We start from the raw sequence: 12,674 nt of genomic DNA on the forward strand, positions 1-12,674 counted from the left end.
AACACATGTAGCAGAAGAAAGTGAAATCTACAAGAGGGACTCTAACCAGGGCTCATACGTGGTAAAGTGAGCTCTAACGGCCATTGCCATGAAAGCCTAGTATTCCTCTGGGCAGAGGCAGTAGGCCTACAAAGCTGGCATATACCTTGTTACAATAGCCTAAGTATATAACATGATTCACACGAACGTAATAATCATGAAACGGCTTTGGAAGTCCCTGTAGCTCAGTTGGTAGAGCATGGTGTTTGCAACACCAGGGTTGTGGGTTTGATTCCCACGGGGGGCCAGCACAGAAAAAAAAAAAAATGTATGAAATGTATGCATTCACTACTGTAAGTCGCTCTGGATAAGAGCGTCTGCTAAATGACTAAAATGTAAAATGTAAATAAGTGTAAACTAACTGTCGTGACTTTACTTTCATTAATCTGATGACTGTTATTTATCTAATCAACCAACTATGTTTAATTGTTACCCAATTAAATTAATCATGTAACTACTAACTCATTAGGAATTTGGGCCACCATGAGAGCGATTGTTTAGAGTTACCATCTCCCGAATTAAACTCTAAAGGTCTTTATCAATCACATCCATAAAACAGTCATCGTATTAATTATAACCACTTATCATATCATCATTCTGAACAGTCATAACCTCCTTGGATCTGCAAAAAACCCAGCCTTACTTATGATTCAGTACTACACAAATTGGTTTAATTATTTATTTACTAGCTAACTAAATAATAAACAGGATAACATACACATTTAATACATGAGAAAAAGGTCCCTAACGGACTGACACAATATGGTGGGTTTTTATGCAGTGACATGGAGAGAGATAAAAAGAGAGAAAGAGGCACTTGTCGTTTATACATTTTAGAAACTATTCTCACAGTAATCATATACTTTGCACACAAACTGCCACACGTTTGAAATCATGAATGTATTTACATGTGAATGCCTTCATTCGCCTTCTATCTGTCGGAACCAGCCCTCCTTAGGAAGGGTACTGCTTGGCCTTTCAGCAGCACACTTTTAAGGCTATTGTTTACGTGCCCCTCTTGGAGGAGGGAACGCAAAACCCTGCTACACTCAACTCCCTGTGATGTGAAAAAGGTATGTGATTGTAGGTGCGGGTAAGGATGACAGAGGCAGAGAATATTACCGTTTACTGGGAATTTATTTTCTTAACACGGTAATGTGGGGAAAAGTGGCTGGATGGAACTAAAGCAAAGAAAGTAAAAGTTAAAGAGCCCCCTTACCTACCTACCCACTACTTATCTATTCTTACTGTCACCTGGCACGCTAACCAAAATACAAGGGGTGGTCCGCCCAGGTCTTACCTAGTGTGCATAGACAGAGCACATACTACGGGTATACAGTGAGGGAAAAAAGTATTTGATCCCCTGCTGATTTTGTTCATTTGCCCACTGACAAAAGAAATGATCAGTCTATCATTTTAATGGTAGGTTTATTTGAACAATCCTGCAGGGCCCGCAAGGTCCCCCTGCTCAAGAAAGCACATATACATGCCCGTCTGAAGTTTGCCAATGAACATCTGAATGATTCAGAGGACAACTGGGTGAAAGTGTTCTGGTCAGATGAGACCAAATGGAGCTCTTTGGCATCAACTCAACTTGCCGTGTTTGGAGGAGGGGGAATGCTGCCTATGATCTCAAGAACACCATCCACACCGTCAAACATGGAGGTGGAAACATTATGCTTTGGGGGTGTTTTTCTGCTAAGGGGACAGGACAACTTCACCGCATCAAAGGGACGATGGACGGGGCCATGTACCGTCAAATCTTGGGTGAGAACCTCCTTCCCTCAGCCAGGGCATTGAAAATGGGTCGTGGATGGGTATTCCAGCATGACAATGACCCAAAACACACGGCCAAGGCAACAAAGGAGTGGCTCAAAAATAAGCACATTAAGGTCCTGGAGTGGCCTAGCCAGTCTCCAGACCTTAATCCCATAGAAAATCTGTGGAGGGAGCTGAAGATTCGAGTTGCCAAACGTCAGCCTCGAAACCTTAATGACTTGGAGAAGATCTGCAAAGAGGAGTGGGACAAAGTCCCTCCTGAGATGTGTGCAAACCTGGTGGCCAACTACAAGAAATGTCTGACCTCTGTGATTGCCAACAAGGGTTTTGCCACCAAGTACTAAGTCATGTTTTGCAGAGGGGTCAAATACTTATTTCCCTCATTAAAATGCAAATAATTTCATACATTTTTGACATGCGGTTTTCTGGATTTTTTTGTTGTTATTCTGTCTCTCACTGTTCAAATAAACCTACCATTAAAATTATAGACTGATCATTTCTTTGTCAGTGGGCAAACGTACAAAATCAGCAGGGGATCAAATACTTTTTTCCCTCACTGTAGGTATGTCCATTTATTTGCAGTATTGTGTTAATGAATTATTGCTTTCTTCAGTGGAAATACAGAATATATATAAAAATTCCAAATATACCAAAAGCTAAATCAAGTAGAGATTTACGACTATTTAACTATATTAATCATTACTGAAACATGCAAACTACAAACAATTAAAGAGTTAAAGAAAATGAATATATGATAACTAGATACAAATAATTCAAACAAGTCAAGAGTTGGTTATAAGAGTTGGTTATACTTGGACGGTACATGGCCCCGTCCAAGTACAAACAAAGTGTGTGTAAGTGTTTGTTTGCGTGTGTGTGTATTATGGAGTGCTTTGTAGTTCCCCGTCATAAAAATGTATTCCCCAATCAAATACCTTAATCAATACAAAAAAATATGTACTGTACCAGTCAAAAGTTTGGACACACCCTACTCATCCAAGGGTTTTTCTTTATTTTTACTATTTTCTACATTGTAGAATAGTAGTGAAGACATCAAAACGATCAAATAACTCATATGGAATCATGTATAACCAAAAAAGTGTTAAACAAATCAAAATATATTTTAGATTTGAGATTTTTCAAAGTAGCCACCCTTTGCCGTGATGACAGCTTTGCAAACTCTTGGCATTCTCTCAACCAGCTTCGTGAGGTAGTCACCTGGAATGCATTTCAATTAACAGGTGTGCCTTGTTAAAAGTCCATTTGTGAAATTTCTTTCCTTCTTTAATGCATTTGAGCCAGTCAGTTGTGACAAGGTAGGGGTGGTATACAGAAGATAGCCCTATTTGGTAAAAGACCAAGCCCATATTATGGCAAGAACAGCTCAAATAAGCAAATAAAAATGACAGTCCATCATTACTTTAAGACAAGAAGGTCAGTCAAAGTGGAACATTTCAAGCGCTTTGTGCGTTAGCAAAAAAGTGCATTAGCAAAAACCATCAAGGTCTATGATGAAACTAGCTCTGATGAGGACCACCACAGGAACGGAAGACCCAGAGTTACCTCTGCTGCACAGGATAAGTTCATTAGTGTTAATTGCAACTCAGACTGCAGACCAAATAAATGCTTCAAAGAGTTCAAGTAACAGATACATCTCAACATCAACTGTTCAGAGGAGACTGTGTGAATCAGGCCTTCATGTAGTGGCGATGTAAATCTTGGTGGGCAAAAAAAATCAAAAAATAAAAGTGGGATGCATGCCAGCAAAGCCACTACACAACACAAAACTAAAGAAAACATAATTTGCACTATAACGGTGACAAACGGCCTACATAAAGCTGTCCGAACTGCAGTCCCAACATCTTACCACTGCTACACATGGCTATCAGCGGAGCCTTGTCTGGCAGCGAAACAGTTCATTCAGCCTCATTTACTGCCTTAAAAAAAAAACATAGCTGATTTGGCTGACTTGCTTAAACAAATGTGGTTTCTAATGACAATTGGGATGTACAAACTATGGCATAAGGGGACGATAAGTGGATAAGAGGCAATACGTAATTTTGATTTAAGGCATTAATGAGCGAGCTAGGACGGCCGTAGTCAATATAACTATTTGTTTAGCACTTTTTAAATGTACAGCGTCAGAATTCAGAATATGGGCCGTTCTTACAATATTCTCCCTATACACCAAGTCTAAGTAGATAATGAAAGCTCTTACAAAATTACATTTCTCTAAAACAGGTTATAGGCTATATGTGCCCCACCAAGTCAGAACAGTAGGCGAAATTAAGAGGGGTAAATAGACCAAATTATTAGGGTGCGGCACATGGGCTACTAACAGCTTACTACACAACATACACTAATTATTACTTTCTTAGCTACAGTATACATATCTCCCTGGTATATTACATCATTTATGCAGCAGCATACAAGACATTTTTGAACTCACCGTTGTGCTGTGCTCACTTGAACAGGAAGGTTGTCCTTCATGGGCAAATTTTGTCATCAAAGTCTGGCATTCTCTGCATTTATGGTGCTTTCAAGACAACTGGGAACTCTGAAAAAAACAAGTTTGAATCATGATGACGTCATTGATCTTCAGGTCGTAGCTCTAGAAAGAGGCCAGAGTTCCCAATTTACAATTCCGAGTTTGTTGACCGTTCAAAACATATTTCCCAGTCGGAGCAAATTTTTTCCAGAATTTCCTGTTGTCTTGAACTCACTGAAGTCAAGTTTTCGTAGTTCCGAGTTAACAGCTGTTTTGAGCGCGGCACCAATCGTGCTTCATTGACAGCATGGCCAATGTTGAATGTTTATCATTATAAACATGGAAAAGAGACATTTAATCCCAGATTTGGGACCACACAGCCACTCCACAGAATAGCAGGCTAGTAATTGTTTGCAATGCTTGCAGTTAGCCACTGTCACTGATTCCTTCCAAACCACTCATTGTTGAATTTGCGATTTCCAACATGTTTTGTAATTTTTATTGTAAGGATCGACGCTGGAGACGAGAAGCAGGTACAGGGAGAACATTTAATAAACAACGGACATGAAACAGAACAGGAACAGCGTTTGGACAGGGGGAAAATAACGACATCGATGCTGACACGGAACAAACAGAGGAGCAGACAGATATAGAGGGGATAATCAACAAAGTAATAGAGTCCAGGTGAATCCAATATTGCGCAGCTGTGCGTAATGATGGTAATGAACGGCAGCCTGGCGTCCTCAAGCGCCAGAGAGGGGGAGCGGGAGCAGGCGTGACATTTTATGTCCAATGGCCGATGAGCACTGATACGTTTTATCTATAATTTCTTTTCACTATTTTTCTTCATATTTTCAGCATGATTCATGATGATGACTGAGGCTTGACCACATTGAGCAGGCCAAATCCGACGTAACAAGAACAGCCACAGACAGAAAACTCTACCAGGGGTTAAAACGACTGTCCTCAAAACAGTTTGTTGGTCTTGGGGATAATTTAGGCCTACGACGCTCTTGAACTCGCCCTAGTGTTTAGCTTATAGAAAAGCACCACCTCTATTGCGTATGCAGACAAACTGATCCACCACATGAACCTTATCATCACACAAACGAGATCTAGGATCCAAAGTCACTGCGTGTCTGCCTTGATGTTTATAAAACTTCACGGGACCCCTCTTGCGCAGTGGAACCCCAGAACGATATGTGACCACTTTGATATGGTTCAGTCCTTTCACCAACACGATACAAAAGGTGCTAAAATCGCTTAAATAAAATCTAATTGTATTTGTCACATGCCCTGAATACCGTGAAATGCTTACTTACAAGCCCTTAATCAACAATGCAGCTTTAAGAAAAATAAGAGTTAATAAAATATTTACTAAATAAACTAAAGTAAAAAAATTAACACAATAAAATAACAATAGCGAGGCTATATATACAGGGGCAGTGGTGGTTCTAGCTTATATGGCTCCCAGCAGTCTTATAGCTTGGGGGTAGAAACTGTTAAAAGCATTTTGGACCTAGACTTGGCGCTCCGGTACCACTTGCTGTGCGGTAGCAGGGAGAACAGTCTAATACTAGGGTGGCTGGAGTCTTTGGCAATTTTTAGGGCCTTCCTCTGCCTGCCCGGTATAGAGGTCCTGGATTCCTACTCATCACTTATTATTATTATTATTACAAATAGAAGATAACCACATCTCACAATGGTGCTATTTTAGTAAAGTTAGATCAAAGCAAAATCAATGTCTCACAAGATCACATAATAATTAGGCTAATTAGTATTTTACATAACAGAACCAAATGTATTACTATAAAGGCTACTGTAGCATAGTGTGCCTATAATATGTTGCATCAAAAAGCAGTCCAAGCAGGATAAGTTTTGATTGAAACAAAATAGGCCTACAACGAAGGCTCAAAGTTTGTTAACACCATCTGCTTTAATTCGCCCACAAAACAGTAGTTAAAGTAGATCTAAGTACATATTCCCATGAAACTGATTGAGACATTTTCTAACAATATGTGTGGGCACTGAGCATAGGAAAATGTTGTTATACAATGATATGCAATATGCTATTGAGAAATTATGACATTAAAAAAATATATGTTTGTAACGCTCACCAAAAAAATTGCACTACATCACTGGACAATATGGACAGTATATGAATAAAGGTAGAAATAAAATAGTAAATGAAAAGCCAGGACAGTCAAATTATATAGTTTGAGGAGTACTTCTGTCTGTAATAAAGCCCTTTTGTGGGGAAAAACAAATTCTGATAGGCTGGGCCTAAATGCCCAGTGGGTCGGCCTGGCTCCCGAGTGGGTTGACCTATGCCCTCCCTGGCCCACCCATGGCTGTGCCCCTGCCCAATCACGTGAAATCCATAGATTAGGGCCTAATGAATTTATTTAAATTGACTGATTTCCTTATATGAACTGTAACTCAGTAATATCGTTGAAATTGTTACATGTTGCGTTAATGTTCCTCTGCCATATAATTGATGAGCCCTGCAGTACTGATTTTACGTATAAAGCTAAATATTTCCTTCTTATTCATGGCTCGTTGGTCTAGGGGTATGATTCTCGCTTAGGGTGCGAGAGGTCCCGGGTTCAAATCCCGGACGAGCCCGTTTCTTGTAAATAAATATACTAAATAAATATTTTGCCATGAAAAGCATGCAGATCTACAACTATAAACACAGTCGAACGCTGTTGTATAAATGTGTTTTTATTTTACAAGGTGGGTGGCGGATAGCGCTCTCTTCTCATTTAGCTTTCAAAGAGAAACCTAGGAATAACGGTAGTTTACAATCTAGCTAGCCGGAGTTTATACAAAGACAACACATACTAAGAAAATGATTGACCCCGACGTGATTTGAACACGCAACCTTCTGATCTGGAGTCAGACGCGCTACCGTTGCGCCACGAGGTCTCTGTTATATTGGTCGAAAATGTCTCTATTTCGCTACGTTGGTTGCAATGCTCTAGGTAGTAGATGTAACATGGCAGGAAAGTAAAAAAATAAAATCCACAGGTGAGGTGTATTCAGGATGCTTTGAACATTAAATGAACACTCAAAAATCAACTACTTGTTACATTGAGATTTTGGAGGGATGACATTTTAAGTATGCTCATATTTTTTTGACACTACATTCAGACAGTAATGAAATGAGCTAGCCCCAATCTGAAATACCTACAGCAGCCCTCATCCTCCATATACTACACCCGTTCTGCCGCAACACACGACAGTCACATTTTGTTCAAGGTCCCCAAAGCACACACATCCCTGGGTCACTCCTCTTTCCAGTTCACAGCAGCTAGCGACTGGAACGTGCTGCAAAAAAACACTCAAACTGGATCGTTTTATCTCATCTCTTCATTCAAAGACTCAATGATGGACATTCTTACTGACAGTTGTGGCTGCTTCGCATGATGTATTGTTGTTTCTACCTTCTTGCCCTTTGTGCTGTTGTCTGTGCCCAATCATGTTTGTACAATGTTTTGTGCTGCTGCCATGTTGTGTCGCTACCATGTTGTTGTCATGTTGTCCTGCTACCATGCTGTGTTGTCATGTGTTGCTGCCGTGCTATGTTGTTGTCTTAGGTCTCTCTTTATGTAGTGTTGTGGTGTCTCTCTTGTCCTGATGTGTGTTTAATCCCAGTCCCTGTCCCCGCAGGAGGCCCTTTGCCTTTTGGTAGGCCATCATTGTAAATAAGAATTTGTTCTTAACTGACTTTCCTAGTTAAATAAAGGCTACATTTTAAAAAAAGAGGCAAACGCTAGAAACAGTGGGTAGCAGGGATTGAGGTCTGTTCTCAGGTAGGAAGTTGTATGCAACAGGTGTTCTGCACAGGATTTTTTTGTATATTAATAGTTGATGGTAGAGGGTAACCAAATCATAGATTGCTTTCAAGGTAAGGACACAAACATTTTGTAATCTCTTTAAAATAGGCCTGAAAGAAAATCCTCCTACCCCTGATCAAGTGAGTGCTTAGTGTTTGAAAATGTTCTTGTTATAACAATTAATTTCTCAAAATCACCCAACCTTCAAGAAAAATGTAATGAATATCAAGTTGAAGATCATTGACATCATATTACTCTACATAGACAAAATATGATTCCACAATCAGTTGTGAGTCCCCCTACCATCTCTGCCTAGCGTGAATGTCAAAAATTACATTTGATTCCTGGAGCATTTAATATCCAATGCTTATTTGTATGACTTATTCAAAACTGTCCATGAATGGCTGCAAAAATATACTGCTCAAAAAAATAAAGGGAACACTTAAACAACACATCCTAGATCTGAATGAAAGAAATAATCTTATTAAATAATTTTTTCTTTACATAGTTGAATGTGCTGACAACAAAATCACACAAAAATAATCAATGGAAATCCAATTCATCAACCCATGGAGGTCTTGATTTGGAGTCACACTCAAAATTAAAGTGGAAAACCACACTACAGGCTGATCCAACTTTGATGTAATGTCCTTAAAACAAGTCAAAATGAGGCTCAGTAGTGTGTGTGGCCTCCACGTGCCTGTATGACCTCCCTACAATGCCTGGGCATGCTCCTGATGAGGTGGCGGATGGTCTCCTGAGGGATCTCCTCCCAGACCTGGACTAAAGCATCCACCAACTCCTGGACAGTCTGTGGTGCAACGTGGCGTTGGTGGATGGAGCGAGACATGATGTCCCAGATGTGCTCAATTGGATTCAGGTCTGGGGAACGGGCGGGCCAGTCCATAGCATCAATGCCTTCCTCTTGCAGGAACTGCTGACACACTCCAGCCACATGAGGTCTAGCATTCTCTTGCATTAGGAGGAACCCAGGGCCAACCGCACCAGCATATGGTCTCACAAGGGGTCTGAGGATTTCATCTCGGTACCTAATGGCAGTCAGGCTACCTCTGGTGAGCACATGGAGGGCTGTGCGGCCCCCCAAAGAAATGCCACCCCACACCATGACTGACCCACCGCCAAACCGGTCATGCTGGAGGATGTTGCAGGCAGCAGAACGTTCTCCACGGCGTCTCCAGACTCTGTCACGTCTGTCACGTGCTCAGTGTGAACCTGCTTTCATCTGTGAAGAGCACAGGGCGCCAGTGGCGAATTTGCCAATCTTGGTGTTCTCTGGCAAATGCCAAACGTCCTGCATGGTGTTGAGCTGTAAGCACAACCCCCACCTGTGGAAGTCGGGCCCTCATACCACCCTCATGGAGTCTGTTTCTGACCGTTTGAGCAGACACATGCACATTTGTGGCCTGTTGGAGGTCATTTTGCAGGGCTCTGGCAGTGCTTCTCCTGCTCCTCCTTGCACAAAGGCGGAGGTAGCGGTCCTGCTGCTGGGTTGTTGCCCTCCTACGGCCTCCTCCACGTCTCCTGATGTACTGGCCTGTCTCCTGGTAGCGCCTCCATGCTCTGGACACTACGCTGACAGAAACAGCAAACTTTCTTGCCACAGCTCGCATTGATGTGCCATCCTGGATGAGCTGCACTACCTGAGCCACTTGTGTGTGTTGTAGACTCCGTCTCATGCTACCACTAGAGTGAAAGCACCGCCAGCATTCAAAAGTGACCAAAACATCAGCCAGGAAGCATAGGAACTGAGAAGTGGTCTGTGGTCCCCACCTGCAGAACCACTCCTTTATTGGGGGTGTCTTGCTAATTGCCTATAATCTCCACCTGTTGTCTATTCCATTTGCACAACAGCATGTGAAATTTATTGTCAATCAGTGTTGCTTCCTAAGTGGACAGTTTGATTTCACAGAAGTGTGATTGACTTGGAGTTACATTGTGTTGTTTAAGTGTTCCCTTTATTTTTTTGAGCAGTGTACATAGCCTCATTTCATTCATTTTCAAAGACAGAAGTAGTCTTATCAGATTTAAAATGTGATTACACTAGCAAAATTGTGAAGTATTTGTATTTATTATGGATCCCCATTAGCTGCTGCCAAAGCAGCAGCTACTCTTCCTGGGGTCCAGCAAAATTAAGGCAGTTTATACAATTTTAAAACATTACAATACATTCACAGATTTCCCAACACACTGTGTTCCCTCAGGCCCCTACTCCACCACTACCACATATCTACAGTACATCCATATGTATGTATAGTGCGTATGTTATCGTGTGTGTGTGTGTGTGTGTGTGTGTGTGTGTGTGTGTGTGTGTGTGTGTGTCTGTGTGTGTGTGCATGTGTCTGTGCCAATGTTTGTGTTGCTTCACAGTCCCCACTGTTCCACAAGGTGTTTTTTAAATGTAATTTTACTGCTTGCGTCAGTTTTTTTATTTTTATTTTTTTATTTCACCTTTATTTAACCAGGTAGGCTAGTTGAGAACAAATTATCATTTACAACTGCGACCTGGCCAAGATAAAGCAAAGCAGTGTGACACAAACAACAACACAGAGTTACACATGGAATAACATGGAATAAAGAATAAACAAGCCAATAACACAATAAACAAGTCAGTGACACAGTAGAAATAAAATAAAGTCTATATACAGTGTGTGCAAAAGGCATGAGGAGGTAAGGCAATAAATAGGCCATAGTAGCGAAGAATTACAATTTAGCAGATTAACACTGGAGTGATAAATGAGCAGATGATGATGTGCAAGTAGAGGTACCGGTGTGCAAAAGAGCAGAAAAGTAAATAAAAACAGTATGGGGATGAGGTAGGTAGATTGGGTGGGCTATTTACAGATGGACTATGTACAGCTGCAGCGATCGGTTAGCTGCTCAGATAGCTGATGTTTAAAGTTGGTGAGGGAAATATAAGTCTCCAGCTTCAGCGATTTTTGCAATTCGTTCCAGTCATTGGCATCAGAGAACTGGAAGGAAAGGCGACCAAATGAGGTGTTGGCTTTGGGGATGATCAGTGAGATATACCTGCTGGAACATGTGCTATGGGTGGGTGTTGTTATCGTGACCAGTGAACTGAGATAAGGCGGAGCTTTACCTAGCATAGACTTATAGATGACCTGGAGCCGGTGGGTCTGGCGATGAATATGTAGCGAGGGCCAGCCGACTAGAGCATACAGGTCGCAGTGGTGGGTGGTATAAGGTGATTTGATAACAAAACGGATGGGACTGTAATAGACTGCATCCAGTTTGCTGAGTAGAGTATTGGAAGCTATTTTGTAGATGACATTGCCCGAAGTCGAGGATCGGTAGGATAGTCAGTTTTACTAGGGTAAGTTTGGCGGCGTGAGTGAAGGAGGCTTTGTTGTGAAATAGAAAGACGATTCTAGATTTGATTTTGGATTGGAGATGTTTAATATGAGTCTGGAAGGAGAGTTTACAGTCTAGCCAGAAACCTAGGTATTTATAGTTGTCCACATATTCTAGGTCAGAACCGTCCAGGGTGGTGATGCTAGTCGGGCGGGCGGGTGTGGGCAGCGAATGATTGAAAAGCATGCATTTGGTTTTACTAGTGTTTAAGAGCAGTTGGAGGCCACGGAAGGAGTGTTGTATGGCATTAAGGCTCGTTTGGAGGTTAGTTAGCACAGTGTCCAAGGAAGGGCCAGAAGTATACAGAATGGTGTCGTCTGCGTAGAGGTGGATCAAGGAATCACCCGCAGCAAGAGCGACATCATTGATATATACAGAGAAAAGAGTTGGCCCAAGAATTGAACCCTGTGGTACCCCCATAGAGACCGCCAGAGGTCCGGACAACAGGCCCTCCGATATGACACACTTAACTCTGTCTGAGAAGTAGTTAGTGAACCAGGCGAGGCAGTCATTAGAGAAACCAAGGCTATTGAATCTGCCGATAAGAATACGGTGATTGACAGAGTCGAAAGCCTTGGCCAGGTTGATGAATACGACTGCACAGTACTGTCTTTTATCGATGGCGGTTATGATATCGTATAGTACATTGAGCGTGTCTGAGGTGCACCCATGACCGGTTCGGAAACCAGATTGCACAGCGGAGAAGGTACGGTGGGATTCAAAATGGTCAGTAATCTGTTTATTAACTTGGCTTTCGAAGACTTTAGAGAGGCAGGGCAGGATAGATATAGGTCTATAGCAGTTTGGGTCTAGAGTGTCACCCCCTTTGGAGAGGGGGATGACTGCGGCAGCTTTACAATCTTTTGGGATCTCGGACGATACGCAAGAGAGGTTGAACAGGCTGGTAATAGGGGTTGCAACAATGGCGGTGGATAGTTTTAGAAAGAGAGAGTCCAGATTGTCTAGCCCAGCAGATTTGTATGGGTCCAGGTTTTGCAGTTACTTGATGTGGAATAGAGTTCCATGTGGCTCTATGTAGTACTGTGTGCCTCCCATAGTCTGTTCTGGACTCAGGGACTGTGAAGAAACCTCTTCTGGCATGTCTTGTGGGGTATGCATGGGTGTCCGAGCTGTGTGCC

At 41.9% G+C, this 12,674-nt stretch overlaps 2 non-coding genes across 2 annotated transcripts; one reads left to right on the forward strand and one right to left on the reverse strand.

The window, feature by feature from the left end:
* Window positions 1-6,859: 6,859 nt before the first annotated feature.
* Window positions 6,860-6,931, forward strand: trnap-agg (transfer RNA proline (anticodon AGG)). Its single transcript has one exon. It is a non-coding gene; the product is annotated as a tRNA-Pro (tRNA).
* Window positions 6,932-7,162: 231 nt separating this feature from the next.
* Window positions 7,163-7,234, reverse strand: trnaw-cca (transfer RNA tryptophan (anticodon CCA)). Its single transcript has one exon. It is a non-coding gene; the product is annotated as a tRNA-Trp (tRNA).
* Window positions 7,235-12,674: the final 5,440 nt, after the last annotated feature.

This window comes from Salmo salar, chromosome ssa09 (genome assembly GCF_905237065.1).
Source record: "Salmo salar chromosome ssa09, Ssal_v3.1, whole genome shotgun sequence".
Classification (NCBI taxonomy): domain Eukaryota; kingdom Metazoa; phylum Chordata; class Actinopteri; order Salmoniformes; family Salmonidae; genus Salmo; species Salmo salar.